Below are 15808 nucleotides of genomic sequence, written 5' to 3' on the forward strand. Positions count from 1 at the left end.
TGTCAGTTTTGCATGGATTTGCACAGCATCAGGTACGTACTAGCTGAATGCAAACCTGCAAAACTAACTGTAAACAGTAACCCACGAAGACTTCCATCTTTCCACCACTTTGAGGTCTTTCACTGTAATTTGTCTAGCATGACTGCAAGTGCTCATGTTACAGTAGATTTTATACACTACTACCTGCACTATGAGCACTTTGGTATTGCATGGACAGCTAAATATATCTTGCAGATATTCAGAAAACACTAATGAAAAAGAGTGCATCTGAAGATTGCTCATTAAGGAGATAAAGCAACAGCAGCCAAGGCAAATATCAAGCAGCAGTACAGTTCCCTACTAGTTTTGCATAGATTTGCACAGGTCATGTCTTCCTGTAATACAAAACTGCAAAACTGGCAGAAAGTTGCAGAACTATCATTGATGCAAAAGCAATTAAAGCACATTTGAGACACTTTGTACATTCTCTTGCAGAATATACAAGTCACCTTCAAATCAAAGGGTGCATCTTTGATTTAATGTTTCTGAAGCAAAGATTTAATTAGACTGGTAAGATCAGTGTTCTGCCCTTGAATTGTCCTAATTACTTTCAACGCATTTGAATACAAGACAGCATTACATGCAGTAACCTTTTAACATGACACTTACTTTTTGGAATTTCCAATTTTCTGTACCACATGTCATTCAGGACCTGAACACATTATTGTAAGAATTCATGATATCCCTGCCAACACATGGCACAGAATGGAGTCAGCAGCCTTGCAAGACAGATAATGGCCGGAAAGACAAAGCCACACTTTCCCACCACAACTCAAATTGATATGTCTTGTGGGACAATGGATTAACTCAAAGTAGGGATCCCACAATATTCACAGAGTTTTAACTATACAGTTTAGTGCTACAGTACCTTTACAGTAAAAGCAATTTAGAGACTACAATAATGAAATACTGTAATAGCACATTCTCATGCTCAATAAACTGCAGAAAAATACCAAAGCATTTTGGTCTTTCAAATCTAATCATTTCACTTCAAACCAAAGTGTCAAGTAACTTACAGAATAAGACATAAGCAAAATAAAAATCACAAACAACATGCGTGCTACTTTGTCAACTGAAATTTAGTTTATACCCTTTAACATGTCAAGTGTGATTACCAGGCTGACCGTGTAGCATCCTGTGCCAGAAGGAGCACTTAGGGCAGTAGATTCTAAGCTATATCACTAACTGCACTAGATGCACCTTAACACAAGGGGTACGTTAGCAAACTGCATGCACAGGCTTGCAAAGCAATTAACACAGCAGTGCAGTGTTAGGATGGGGTTGAGGCCTGGGATGATTGCAGTTAAACAGATCTGCCAAGGTAATGCAATAAGTGCTTACACTGCAGTAGATGCACCCTGCTACCTGCACTGTAAGCACTTTTGCACAACTTGACCCAATCCAGTGCAGGGTTGCTTTCTTCACATTTAACACCCATTCAACAAATCTTCAAAGCGATGCTCCCTTTCTATGTTCATGCCTGCTGGGATAAATAAAAAAAAAATCACCAACTAGTGATTAAATAAATTGATACAATGGCTTTAATAGATGAATTGCATTCATCACAATAATCCAAAATTCAAAACAAGGCCACTAGAAATGTCTTGCAATTAAATTTTAAAGATCAAATCTTATCCGAACAAACGAATCCCAACTGAGGAGCAAACTACTGCAAATGCTGGAACCTGTACCGAAAACAACAAACACTGGAGTTAGCAGTCGGTCAGGCAGCATCCATAGTGAGACAGCAAGCTAACGTTTTGAGTCGAGCCAACTGTTCATCAGACTCTGCATAAGTCATCTGGACTCCAAAATACTAGCTTGCTGTCTCTCCATGAACAATCTCAATGAATACAGATGATTGACATCCAGAGACGGAGGTCAGGACTGTATAGCCTCACAAACACATGTATTCAATTATGTCTCTGACTGCATTTTACATCTGAAACAGTTAAAACCTGACAACTGATACGAGACAGTGCATCATGTCTTAGAAATGTTCAGAGGCTGTAATATATATGGTCACTGGGCTCATAATCTCGAGACTCGGATTAATATTCAAAAGAACAGGAGTTCAAATTCATTTAGGGTAGTTTGAGAATTTGAAGTTTTTTTTACAACTGGAAACAAAGAGCCAATCTCAGTAAAAGCAACAATGAATGCCCCCAAGGAAAGCAATGTGAAGCCTTTATGTGGCCTGATGTATGACTCCAGTTCTACTGTTACTACTGACTGCAGATTAACAGGGCAATTACAGATGACAGTATCTCTTAGGAATTGCATAAAGAGCCCTATCCCAGAGTCTTAAAGATCTTTTTTGGTTTTAGCTTGGAGAAACCTGCTCCAATTACCTGGGACTGATCATATTAACTAACTAGCAATGTTATTTCATTAGGAGGTTTGCTTTCATTTATTTTAAAGCAAATATTCCCCACGGAATCACAGAATGGTTTCAACACTGGAGGCTTTTGGATGAAACCATTCTTTCACAACAGGGAATGGAACTCTGCATAAGCACCTGGTGGTAGTCAGTCACTGCTTCCCCTTAGACATGCCTGCATTTCTGCTTCCCCCTCCTACTGCCCCCCCTTTCAGGTAAGGATCCAATTTCCTTTTGAAAGCCTCCACTGAACCTAATTCCAACTTACACTCGAGCAGCACATGTCAGATCCCAAGCATTCACTACGCTGACATGGTGTTCACATTGGCAATAATGAAAACAATTTCATTAAACAAATGCCCCCAAGCTTTTAATGTTTCAATGAGAACTGTTTCTCCTTGAGAACCATACAGACACCTCATGCGTTTGATGACCTCAAACAAATCTCATTGCAACCTTCAAGAAGTGTCCCAACTTCACTGATCAACTTTCTTATGAATCTACTTGCAACTCCTCTTAATGCCCATTCGCATCAAGGCAGAATCCTGGGGAAGAAATCCAGCTGATGATCTGGGGAAACCATCCACTTAACCAAAATTCAGTGAGGATTCCACACCTTCCTACTCCATTGGGATAATCTCCTTCTCTTTCCCAGCTCACCAAGTGGGCTCTCCCTTACACTTACACGGCCTGTGCATGGTGAGAGGGAGAGTGAGTGTGCATTCAAGAAAACAGGTGTGTGTAAGAGAGTGAACGAGAAAGGAAGAAAGGAAGAGAATGGCCTCATGCAAGACAGAGACAACCAGAGGGTGCATGCAAGCAAGCGAGAGTATGGGCATGCTCAAGTGAGAGAGAACAGACAAGTGAGCAAGCAAGAGACAGAGCAAGGATATGAAAATCTGAGTGCGAGACAGAACGAGTTCGAGCGATAGAACCTAAAATTTGGTAGGAAAGTACACTGCAATGCAGAAATAAGACATTTCCAAATGGATATGGATAGGTTAAGCAAATGAGACAAAATGCAGCAGATGGAGTTTACCATGGATAAGTCTGACATTATCCATTTTGGTTCAAGAATTAGAAAGGTAACGGATTGTCTAAACGGAAAGAAACTTCAGAGTAATTGGTTGCAGAAGGATCTGAGTATCCTCTGGCAGGAAACACAGAACTGGTTTGCAGGCATAGCAGGAAAGAAAGTAGAATTGCTAAAGGAATAGAGCATAAAAGTAGGGAAGTGTTGCTGCAACTGCACCTGGAGTATTGCGTACAACTTTTGTTCCCTTAATTGAGGAGGGATGTATTTGCATTGGACATATTTCAGAGCAAGTTGATTAGATTGATTCCAGAGCTGAGGGGCTTGTCTTATGAAAACGCATTCAACAGTTTAAGCTTATATTCTCTGGGGTTTAGAAGAACAAGAGCAGTTATAATTGAGGTATACAAGATACAGATCGAAATTGACAAAGTAGACAGATAAAGGATGATTCCTAATGTGTGGCACCTTAGAACGAAAGATTGATTTTTGACTAGAGGGTAGCAGATTTAAAACCGAGGAGTAACTACTTCTCTCAAAAGGGTCATGAATCTGTGAAATTCATGACCCCAGAATATGGTGGATGCTGGGATATTGAGCAGATGGACAGATTTTTAATTATTAATGGGTTTTGGAGATGAGGCAGGAAAGCGGCTTTGAGGCCAAGATGAGATTAGCCATGATCCTATCAAATATTGCAGCAGACTCAAAAGGCTGAACTGTTTGCGCCTAGTTCTTATGTAATTGGGTAATGGCCATAGGGTGCTTTTGTCACTGGAAGCCTGTATCCACTGGGATTTACAGCAATGCTGAAGTCCTTGCTGATTGAGGTATAAACCAGATAGGGTGAATAGCCAAGGTCTTTTCTCAAGGGTAGGAGAGTCCAAAACTAGCTGGCATAGGTTTAAGGGTGAGAGGGGAAAGATTTAAAAGGGACATAAAGGACAACATTTTCATGCAGAGGGTGGTACATGTGTGGAAAGAGTTGCCAGAAGTGACAAAGGAGGCTGGTACAATTACAGCATTTAAAAGGCATCTGCTTGGGTACATGAATAGGAAGGGTTTAGGAGGCCATATGTTGGCAAACGGGACTAGATTCATTTACAATATCTGGTCAGCATGATGAGTTGGTCTGAAGAGTCTACTTCCACACTGTACAAATAGAATGGAATCTCTACTGCATGGAAACAGGCGATTTGGCCCAAGTCCACATCAACTCACTGAAGACTCACGGTATATTAGGGAGATGGAGGCAGAAACTCTAAAGTATTAGTCATATTTAGACCTATGCTTGTGATGCCAAGGCATACAAGACAGTGGATGAAAAATAGCATTAATATGGTTAGTTTTTTTAAATAGGAGAAAGTGAGGACTGCAGATGCTGGAGATCAGAGCTGAAAATGTGTTGCTGGAAAAGCGCAGCAGGTCAGGCAGTATCCAAAGAGCAGGAGAATCGACGTTTTGGGCATAAGCCCTTCTTCAGGAATGAGGAGGGTGTGCCAAGCAGGCTAAGATAAAAGGTAGGGAGGAGGGACTTGGGGGAGGGGCGTTGGGAATGCGATAGGTGGAAGGTTAAAGGTGAAGGTGATAGGCCAGAGAGGGGGTGGGGACGGAGAGGTAGAGGCAGCCACATGGGGAGACAGGCCACCTACTTGCAGATCGTTTCAGAGAACACCTCTGGGACACCCGCACCAACCACCCTGTGGCTGAACACTAACTCCCCCTCCCACTCCGCCAAGGACATGCAGGTCCTTGGCCGCCTCCATCGCCAGACCATGGCAACACGACACCTGGAGGAAGAGCACCTCATCTTCCGCCTAGGAACCCTCCAACCACAAGGGATGAATGCAGATTTCTCCACCTTCCTCATTTCTCCTCCTCCCACCTTATCTCAGTCCCAACCCTTGGACTCAGCACTGCCTTCTTGACCTGCCATCTTCTCCCTGACCTCTCCGCCCCCACCCCCTCTCCAGCCTATCACTCTCACCTTGACCTCCTTCCACCTATCGCATTCCCAACGTCTCTCCAAGTCCCTCCTCCCTACCTTTTATCTTAGCCCGCATGGCACACCCTCCTCATTCTTGTAGAAGGGTTTATGCCGGAAACGTCGATTCTCCTGCTCCTTGGATGCTGCCTGACCTGCTGCGCTTTTCCAGCAACACATTTGTCAGTTTTTTAAAAATAGTCAGAGACTCAATGTGCATTTTTCTGTATTGCCGACCTCTATGTTTTATGGGTGAACTCAGAACGAGAGAGCAGTTTTAAAACTAGCAGTCACCCTAGTAGGACAGAGATTATTAAACTCCCTACAGTATAGAAACAGGCTGTGGCCCAACAAATCCACACCACCCCTCAAAAAGGAACCCATCCCCCTACCTTACATTTACCCCTGAATAATACACCTAACACTATGAGAAATTTAGCGCGGCCAATTCACCTAACTGCACACGTTTTGGATTGTGGGAGGAAACCAGAGCACCCAGACGAAATCCACACTGAATGTGCAAACTCCACAAAGACAGGAATTGAATCTGGGTCCTTGGCAGTGTAAGGCAGCAGTGCTAACCACTGAACCACCATGCCATCCTGAGAAATTTTATCTGATAGGTAAGCAATTCTGGAACACTGCGTCAAATGCTGGAGGAGAGCTGGTCATTGAGTAGTTAAGATTGGGTAGATGAATTCTTGTTAGATAGACAGAAAGATTATTGGCACAGAGAAGAACATGAAATTTGAAACAAACTGATCAACTGTGATATTACTGAATTGCAGAGCAGGTTTGAATGGTCTCCTTGTGCTAATCTGTATTGCCTTGCCTGACCTGTTGCTCCCCTCCCATCATTCATTCCACGCCACCCTCATGCAAATTGATGCTTTTCTTACAAATCCGCGCACTCAGAAACTCTGAATAAGGAAAACGGCGATCCGTTAAACACGGCACGCAGCTGGGGTGCGCGCGCTCCTGCAGGAAGCCTGGCCACGCGCTCCTGACCTGACCTGACGCGCGCTCGCCTGTATCCCAGGGCGCCATCTTTTTTGAAGAAACTTTTAGTTCCCGACAGGCCACGCTGCCTCCGCGCATGCGCATTGCCTTCACCTCGCTGCAGGCCTAGAGCCTCCAGTCGCGCCATGTGCTCACTCCGAGCAAAGCCTACTCCTGACTCCATACCGCCCGCTCACAGCCAGAACAAACCTCTACCCACCACCGACCTTTGCTACCCCCTCCTGCTCTCAGCCTAGCCCTATTCCCCGGTAAAGAAACACTACACAGTCCCATCTCCCCACAAACCCGATGTTCCCCGATGGCAGATACTTGGCGGGAGGGGGAGGGGGAGGGAATGTTCGCCGGGAGGCGCTGTCCCGACCGTGCACTGGCGGCGGCGATCTCGGCACAAACAACAACCGGCCCATGGGGAGGTGGAGTTCGGGTCCCGATCGGGGGTAAACGCGAAGCTGCCGACAATGACTACCTGCATCGACATGGCCCGGGAAGCAGGCCTGGCGAGAACTCACCAAACAACCCCGTTCACCAGGCACCCCTCACACCCGACTGCCGCTAGCCCGGCTTTCCGAAAGTGGCGCGAAGAGTGGCCCATGTGACCAGCCCGACTGACCCCGCCCCCGGATCAACATGGACACGCCCCCTCATCAACATGGACACGCCCCCCTCATCAACATGGACACGCCCCTAAAACATTGCCGTTTCTGAAAAACAGAAACAAAAAGATATATTGCTGGAAAAACTCAGCAAGTCTGGCAGCATCTGGGGACAGAAAGCAGTTGAAACGTTAACTCTGCTTTCTGTCCCCAGATGCTGCCAGTCCTGCTGAGACTTTCCAGTAATTTCTGTCTTTGCTTCTGCTCTTCTAACCTCGGAATCAGAATGTAACTTTGTCCAAAGCTTTATTTTCTGTGAAGGATCCTCACTGCTCAGCTGTTGCCTTTGGTGATACAGCATTTGAAATTGAAAAACTACAAACATTTTCCGGAACAATGCAGCAATAGAGAACCGAACTGCTTCCTCCCCACCCCAAGTCAGAGCTATACTCTGAACAAAGTCAAAAGTCACACAACACCAGATTATAGGAGAAAGTTAAAAATCACACAGCACCAGGTAAAAGTCCCACAGGTTTAATTGAAAGCACTAGCTTTCGGGGATGAAGGAGCAGCGATCTGAATGCTGGTGCTTCCAATTAAACCTGTTGGACTGTAATCTAGTGTTGCGTGATTTTTAACCTTTGAGCCTGTTCTGTATCCAAATGGCTGGTTCTCCCTGTAATCCATGTGATCTAACCTTGCTAACCAGTCTCCCATGGGGAACCTTGTCAAAAGCCATAATGAAGTCCATATAGATCACATCTACTGCTCTGCCCTCATCAATCCTCTTTGTTACTCCTGAAAAAAAAACTCAATCCAGTTTGTGAGACATGATTTCCCATGCATAAAGCCATGTTGACTATCCCTATTCAGTCCTTGCCTTTCCAAATACATGCACATCCTGTCTCTCAGGATTCCCTCCAACAACTTGCCCACCCACTGACGTCAGGGTCACTGGTCTATAGTTCCCTGGCTTGTCGTTACCACCCTTCTTAAACAGTGGCACCACTTTAGCCAATCTCCAGTCTTCCAGCATCTCACCTGTGACTATCGATGATACAAATATCTCAGTAAGGAGCCCACTAATCATTTCCCTAGCTTCCCATAGAGTTCTAGTGTAGACAATAGACAATAGAGAATAGGTGCAGGAGTAGGCCATTTTGCCCTTCGAGCCTGCACCACCATTCAATATGATCATGGCTGATCATCCTTAATCAGTATCCTGTTCCTGCCTTATCTCCATAACCCTTGATTCCACTATCCTTGAGAGCTCTATAGAACATAGAACATAGAACATAGAACATAGAAGAATACAGCGCAGTACAGGCCCTTGGGCCCTCGATGTTGCGCCGATCCAAGCCCACCTAAAACTACACTAACCCACTATCCTCCATATACCTATCCAATGCCCTCTTAAATGCCCATAAAGAGGGAGAGTCCACCACTGTTACTGGCAGGGCATTCCATGAACTAACGACTCGCTGAGTGAAGAACCTACCCCTAACATCAGTCCTATATCTACCCCCCCTTAATTTAAAGCTATGCCCCCTTGTAATACCCGACTCAATACGCGGGAAAAGGTTCATACTGTCGACCCTATCTAACCCCCTAATCATCTTGTACACCTCAATCAAGTCACCCCTAAACCTTCTTTTCTCTAGTGAAAACAGCCCCAAGTGCCTCAGTCTTTCCTCATACGATTTTCCTTCCATACCAGGCAACATCCTGGTAAACCTCCTCTGCACCCGTTCCAATGCCTCCACATCCTTCCTATAGTATGGCGACCAAAACTGCACACAATATTCCAGATGCGGCCGTACCAGAGTCTTATACAACTGCATCATGACCTCAGGACTCCGGAACTCAATTCCTCTACCAATAAAAGCCAGTACGCCATATGCCTTCCTCACCGCACTATTTACCTGGGTGGCAACTTTCAGAGATCTGTGTACATGGACACCAAGATCCCTCTGCTCATCCACACTACCAAGTATCCGACCATTAGCCCAGTACCCCATCTTTTTGTTATTCTTCCCAAAGTGAATCACCTCGCACTTAGCTACATTGAATTCCATCTGCCACCTTTCTGCCCAGCTCTGCAGCTTCTCTATATCCTGCTGTAACCTGCCACATCCTTCCTCACTGTCAACAACTCCTCCGACTTTCGTGTCATCCGCAAACTTGCTCACCCAACCTTCTAACCCCTCTTCCAGGTCATTTATAAAAATACAACTCTTTCTTAAATGAATCCAGAGACTGGGCCTCCACTGAGCATTCCACACAGCCACTACTCTCTGAGTGAAGAAGTTTCTCCACATCTCTGTCCTAAATGGTCTACCCCATATTTTTAAGCTGTGTCCTCTGGTTCGGCACTCACCCATCAGCGGAAACATGTTTCCTGCCTCCAGAATGTCCAATCCCTTAATAATCTTATATGTCTCAATCAGATCCCCTCTCAATCTTCTAAACTCAAGGGTATACAAGCATAGTCGCTCCAGTCTTTCAGTGTAAGGTAATCCCGCCATTCCAGGAATTGACCTCGTGAACCTACGCTGCACTCCCTCAATAGCCAGAATGTCTTTCCTCAAATTTGGAGACCAGAACTGCACACAGTACTCTAGGTGTGGTCTCACCAGGGCCCTATACAGCTGCAGAAGAACCTCTTTGCTTCTATACTCAATCCCTCTTGTTATGAAGGCCAGCATGCTATTAGCCTTCTTCACTACCTGCTGTACCTGCATGCTTACCTTCATTGACTGGTGTACAAGAACACCCAGATCTCTCTGTACTGCCCCTTTACCTAAATTGATTCCATTGAGGTAGTAATCTGCCTTCCTGTTCTTGCCACCAAAGTGGATAACCGTACATTTATCCACATTAAACTGCATCTGCCATGCATCTGACCACTCACCTAACTTGTCCAGTTCACCCTGTAATCTCCTAACATCCTCATCACATTTCATCCTGCCACCCAGCTTTGTATCATCAGCAAATTTGCTAATGTTATTGCTAATACCATCTTCTATATCATTAACATATATTGTACACCTGGTTAGATCCAGTGGAGTGCCACAAGGATCGGTGCTGGGTCTGCTACTTTTTGTCATTTATATAAATGATTTGGATATGAGCATAAGGGGTGTAGTTAGTAAGTTTGCAGATGACACCAAAATTGGAGGTGTACTGGACAGCGAAGAAGGTTACCTCAGATTACAATGGGATCTTGACCAGATGGGTTGAGAAGTGGCAGGTGAGCTTTAATTTAGATAAATATGAGGTGCTGCATATTGGGAAAGCAATTTTTAGCAGTATTATACACTTAGTGGTAAGGTCCTAGGGAGTGTTGATGAACAAAGAGACCTTGGAATGCAGGTTCATAACTCCCTGAAAGTGGAGTCGCTGGTAGATAGGATAGTGAAGAAGGCATTTGGTATGTTTTCCTTTGTTGGTCAGAGTATTGAGTACAGGAGTTGGGAGCTCATGTTGCGACTGTACAGGACATTGGTTAGGCCACTTTTGGAATATTGCGTGCAATTCTGGTCTCCTTCCTATCGGGAAGATGTTGTGAAATGTGAAAGGGTTCAGAAAACATTTACAAGGATGTTGCCAGGGTTGGAGAATTTGAGCTATAGGGAGAGGTTGAATAGGTTGGGGCTGTTTTCCCTGGAACATCGAAGGCTTATAGAGGTTTATAAAATCATGAGGGGCATGGATTGGATAAATTGACAAGGTCTTTTCCCTGGGGCGGGGGAGTCCAGAACTAAGGGGCAAAGGGCAACTTTTCCATGCATGTGTATGGAATAAGCTACCAGAGGAAGTGGTGGAGGCTGGTCCGATTGCGTTATTTAAAAGGCATCTGGATGGGTATATGAATAGGAAGGGTTTGGAGGGATATGGGCTGGGTGCTGGCAGGTCGGGATAGATTAGGTTGGATATCTGGTCGGGATGGACGAGTTGGACTGAAGGGTCTGTTTCTGTGCTGTACATCTCTATGACTCTATAAGAGCTTATGCTTTCAGCTTCAACTCTCCTGCTCCCGGGATGGTGCCTTTCCAGTATCATACTTTTTAACACCAGATTATAGTCCTGGAGATAGTAAAGACTGCAGATGCTGGAAGTCAGAGTCAATAAAATGTGGAGCTGGAAAGGCACAGTAGATCAGACAGCATTGAAGGAGCAGGCATGTTGACATTTCGGGTCAGGACCCTTCACCAGGACTGGGGATTGGGAACAAAACCCCACTGCCAACCTCACCCATGTTCAACCCTCCCTCTCCTCCCAACCTCCTTGAACTGGCCCATACTGTCCATCTTCCTTCTCACCTATCCACTCCACCCTTCCCACTGACCAATTACAATGACTCCCTACTGCATCCGCCTATTACCATTCCACCTACTTTCCCCCACTCCCAAGTTGTGATGAAGGATTCTGACCTGAAAGTCGACTTTCTAGCACCACAATGTTCGACTCTGATCCCCAGCATCTGCAGTCCTCACTTTCTTGTAGATAGGTTCTTGAGTATCAACGAGTTGAAGGGTTATGGGGAGAAAGCAGAGAATGGGGTTGAGAAACTTATCTCCTATGCTATCTAACCTGCTGTGCTTTTTCAGTTCCACCTTTCATCGACCTGGTTATAATCCTACAAGTTTATCTGAAATTATAAGCTTTCGAAGCATGGCCCCTTCATCATCTGATTAGGGGGCTATGCTCTGAAAGCTTGTGATTTCAAATAAATCTGTTGGACTATAACCTGATGTCGTGTGAGTTTTGATTTTGTCCACCCCAGTTCATCAGCAGCACTTCCTGAAGCCTGAATAAGGAGCAGAGCCATTCATTCCTACAGCACAATTCAGACTGCCCACAGAGGACAAGCATGTTTATTGAATCCAATTTCAGTCACTATTCTACAGAAAATGTTTCTTTCCCAAGTTAAACACATGTAGGAGAATTACGGTACAAGTCCCAAATTGATGCATGTTTCAGCTCCATTAATAGTAAGCATTGTCTTCATACAATCTTCTGAAGGGAAACAAGCCGCAAATGGGCCGCTTATCTCCTGCTATTTCCAGTACTGTCAGCTGCTGTTTAAAAGATGATCTGCATTACCGTAGATAATACTCATTAATACAAATGTTAGAAATATAATAACCATAAGACCGTAAGACATAGGACCATAAGACATAGGAGCAGAAATTAGGCCATTCAGTCCATTGAGTCTACTATGCCATTCAATCATGGCTGATAAGTTTCTCATCCTCATTCTCCGCTTTCTCCCCATAACCCTTGAACCCATTGATACTCAAGACCCCAGCTACGAGAAAGTGAGGACTGCAGATGCTGGAGATCAGAGTCGAAAAGTGTGGCGCTAGAAAAGCACAGCCGGTCAGACAGCATCTGAGGAGCAGAAGAATTGAGTTTATGCCCGAAACGTCAATTCTCCTGCTCCTCAAATGCTGCCAGACCTGCTGTACTTTTCCAGCACCGCACTTCAAGAACCTATCTGTGTCAGTCTTAAATATACTCAATGACCTGGCCTCCACAGCCTTCTGTGGCAATGAATTCCATAGATTCACCACTCTCTGGCTGCAGAAGTTACGCCTTACCTCCAATCTCTAAGGTCATGCCCTTGGGTCCTATTCTCTCCTACCAATGAAAACATCTTCCCAACCTCTACACTGTCCAGGCTATTCAGTATTCTGTCTGTTTCAATTACATCCCCCCCTCATCCTTCTAAACTCCATTGAATCTAAAGCCAGAGTATAAATTAGAGCATTTTAAAAATAGAAATGGCAATATAGAGAATGGCAAGGAATGACATGGCAACAAAATAGGATGTTAATTTGGCTTTTCAGGATCAAATATATGCAAATTTGTAATCTTTATTAGATTAAAAGCATTGGAGCAGCAAAAGGCTATTTCGTCCTTCAACTTTGCTCAATCATCCCATAGGATCATGCATTCCATCACTGGCCATGGAAACTAAGCTTGCTGAAGTCATTATTAATACTGTTAAGGCACGGAGGATAATGCGGCAGGAGAAGGTAAATATGTCCAAAATGTCATTTCTTACACCTATAGTAGATATGCCGGGTTTTCAACTGGGGGTAATGGACCCTGGATTTAAGCTTTGGGCAGCTAGGGGAATCTCCTGTTTGTGTGATTTATTTGAAGGTGAAATAATTATGTTCTTTGACCAAATAATTCGTAAATATGGTCTGGTTAGCAAAGACCTTTTCTGCTTTTTTCAGATCAGGGATTTTATTCAGAAAGGGACCACGCTCTTGAACAACCCCTGTAGACCTACTTTGGAGAAAAGGGTACTTTATGCTTACAGTGTGGAAACAGGCCCTTCGGCCCAACAAGTCCACACCGCCCTGCCGAAGCGCAACCCACCCATACCCCTACATTGACCCCTAACCTAACACTACGGGCAATTTAGCATTGCCAATTCACCTGACCTGCACATCTTTGGACTGTGGGAGGAAACCGGAGCACCCGGAGGAAACCCACACAGACACGGGGAGAACGTGCAAACTCCACACAGTCAGTCGCCTGAGGCGGGAATTGAACCCGGGTCTCTGGCGCTGTGAGGCAGCAGTGCTAACCACTGTGCCACCGTGCCGCCCAAATACTCTCTATTAGTATACTTTATCACATGCTGGGGAGTGATCCTTCAAAAGACATTGAGCAGTTTTGCTGGGTTTGGGAGAGGGAATTAGGGGTTGAAATTTCTATGGGGGCATGGTGGGACATCTGTGACAATGCGAGGAAGATCTCGATTTGTAATAGCACCTATTCCATACAGCTAAAGATTTTGCATAGGGTCCAGACCGTCTCTCAAAGTTTAAGTGGGAGCATCCCCTTTTGTCTTAAGTGTAAGGAACATGACAGGCACCTGGAAGTACTCAGGGATGCCCTCATAAGAATGGGGTACGATGCTCAACTCATCGACCGCCAGTTCCGACGTGCCACAGCAAGGAACCACAATGACCTCCTCAGGAGACAGACACGTGCTGCAACCGTCAGGGTACCCTTTGTTGTTCAGTACTTCCCAGGAGCTGAAAAACTACACCATGTTCTTCGTGACCTGCAACATATTATCAATGAGAATGAGCACCTCGCCAAGACCTTCCCCACACCTCCACTGTTTGCCTTTAAACAACCACCAAGCCTCAAACAGATCATTGTTCATAGCAAGCAGCCCGGCTCTCAGGACAACTCCATACAACCCTGTCACGGTAGGCGCTGCAAAATGTGTCAGAGTGTGGACATAGATACCACCATTACACGTGGGGACACATCTCCCCATGTACGTGGCAGGTACTCATGTGACTCAGCCAATGTTGTCTACCTTATACATTGCAGGCAAGGATGCCCTGAGGCATGGTCCATTGGGGAAACCGAGCAAAGGTTACGACAACGGATGAATGGGCACCGCACAACAATCAACAGACGGGAGTGTTCCCTCCCAGTTGGGGAACACTTCAGTGGTCCAGGACATTCGATTTCGGACCTATGGGTGATCATCCTCCAAGGTGGACTTCCGGACAGGCAGCAGAGGAAAGTGGCCGAGCAGAGGCTGATAGCTAAGTTCCGTACCCATAGGGAGGGCCTCAACCGGGACCTTGGGTTCATGTCACACTACAGGTGACCACCATTGCACAATACACACACACACATTCCTATACACACGGACACACAAATACACAGACACTCACACGCACCCTTACAGACAGACAGACACACACTCCCACACTCACACATGCATCCTGTCAGAGACTTAGACAACTCTACACTCACACACACACATAAACACTCTCTCACAGACACTGACAACCCTCCACCCCAGACACACACACACACTCTCACACTCACACATGCACCCCCTCACAGACTTAAGACACTCTACACTCACATACATACACATATACACTCTCTCTCACACTCACAACCCCCCAACCCAGACAGACACACACACATGCACACACAGACACAAAGACCCACATGCATACATATACATATACGTTTGTGGGGTGAATTTGTACTTGCAGAGTTACATTGTACTTTGCTCAAAAACTGCATGAATTCATGTCAAACACTGTTATCTCACTTTTTAGATTAGAATTAATCTAAACATCATGACACAGACAGAGAACACAGGGGGCTATCACCTTCAACATATTGTCTAGCTAGCATCAATTGTTACAGTTAACCTGAGAATGCAACTTTTAAAAAAAGGTTTTGTGAATTTACACATGAAAGAAATGAAACTATCATGGTATTCAAACAGATGAAAGACTCAATAGACAATCAAGGTATTTTTCAATGTATAATTTCAGTTACATCACACTGTAAACTTTTGCTATAAATTCTGTGCCTTACAATTGAGCCCTCCACAACCACCTGATGAAGGAGCGGCGCTCCGAAAGCTAGTTCTTCCAATTAAACCTGTTGGACTATAACCTGGTGTTGTGTGATTTTTAACTTTGCACACCCTAGTCCAACACCAGCATCTCCAAATAAGGATAAACATCAGTACTCTCACTCATTGTTTATGGTCCTGCCACAGGTTCCATACATATTGAGTTCTGTGACAGGGGTTATAGAGAGGGTCAAAGGCCGAGGTTAAGATGGACCCTATCTCTCTCCTCCTGGGCTGACCTAATATACCCTCTTTGGATGCTCATGGGAAAAATAAAGTTTTTAATATCCTCACTTTCTGCGCAAGGAGAAATATTTTAACGCGTTGGGCTTCTGAA

The 15808-nt window shown here is 44.9% G+C and overlaps 1 long non-coding RNA gene across 1 annotated transcript; it reads right to left on the reverse strand.

Moving 5' to 3' along the window:
* Positions 1 to 509: 509 nt before the first annotated feature.
* Positions 510 to 7055, reverse strand: LOC148148732 (uncharacterized). Its single transcript, XR_015758556.1, has 2 exons — positions 6966 to 7055; positions 510 to 1519 (listed from the first exon to the last, which is right to left on the reverse strand). It is a non-coding gene; the product is annotated as an uncharacterized LOC148148732 (long non-coding RNA).
* Between the last annotated feature and the right edge of the window lie 8753 nt (positions 7056 to 15808).

Source organism: Chiloscyllium plagiosum, unplaced genomic scaffold, assembly GCF_037043375.1.
Source record: "Chiloscyllium plagiosum isolate Xiang-an unplaced genomic scaffold, Cpla_swu_hap1 HiC_scaffold_11, whole genome shotgun sequence".
In the NCBI taxonomy this organism is placed as follows: domain Eukaryota; kingdom Metazoa; phylum Chordata; class Chondrichthyes; order Orectolobiformes; family Hemiscylliidae; genus Chiloscyllium; species Chiloscyllium plagiosum.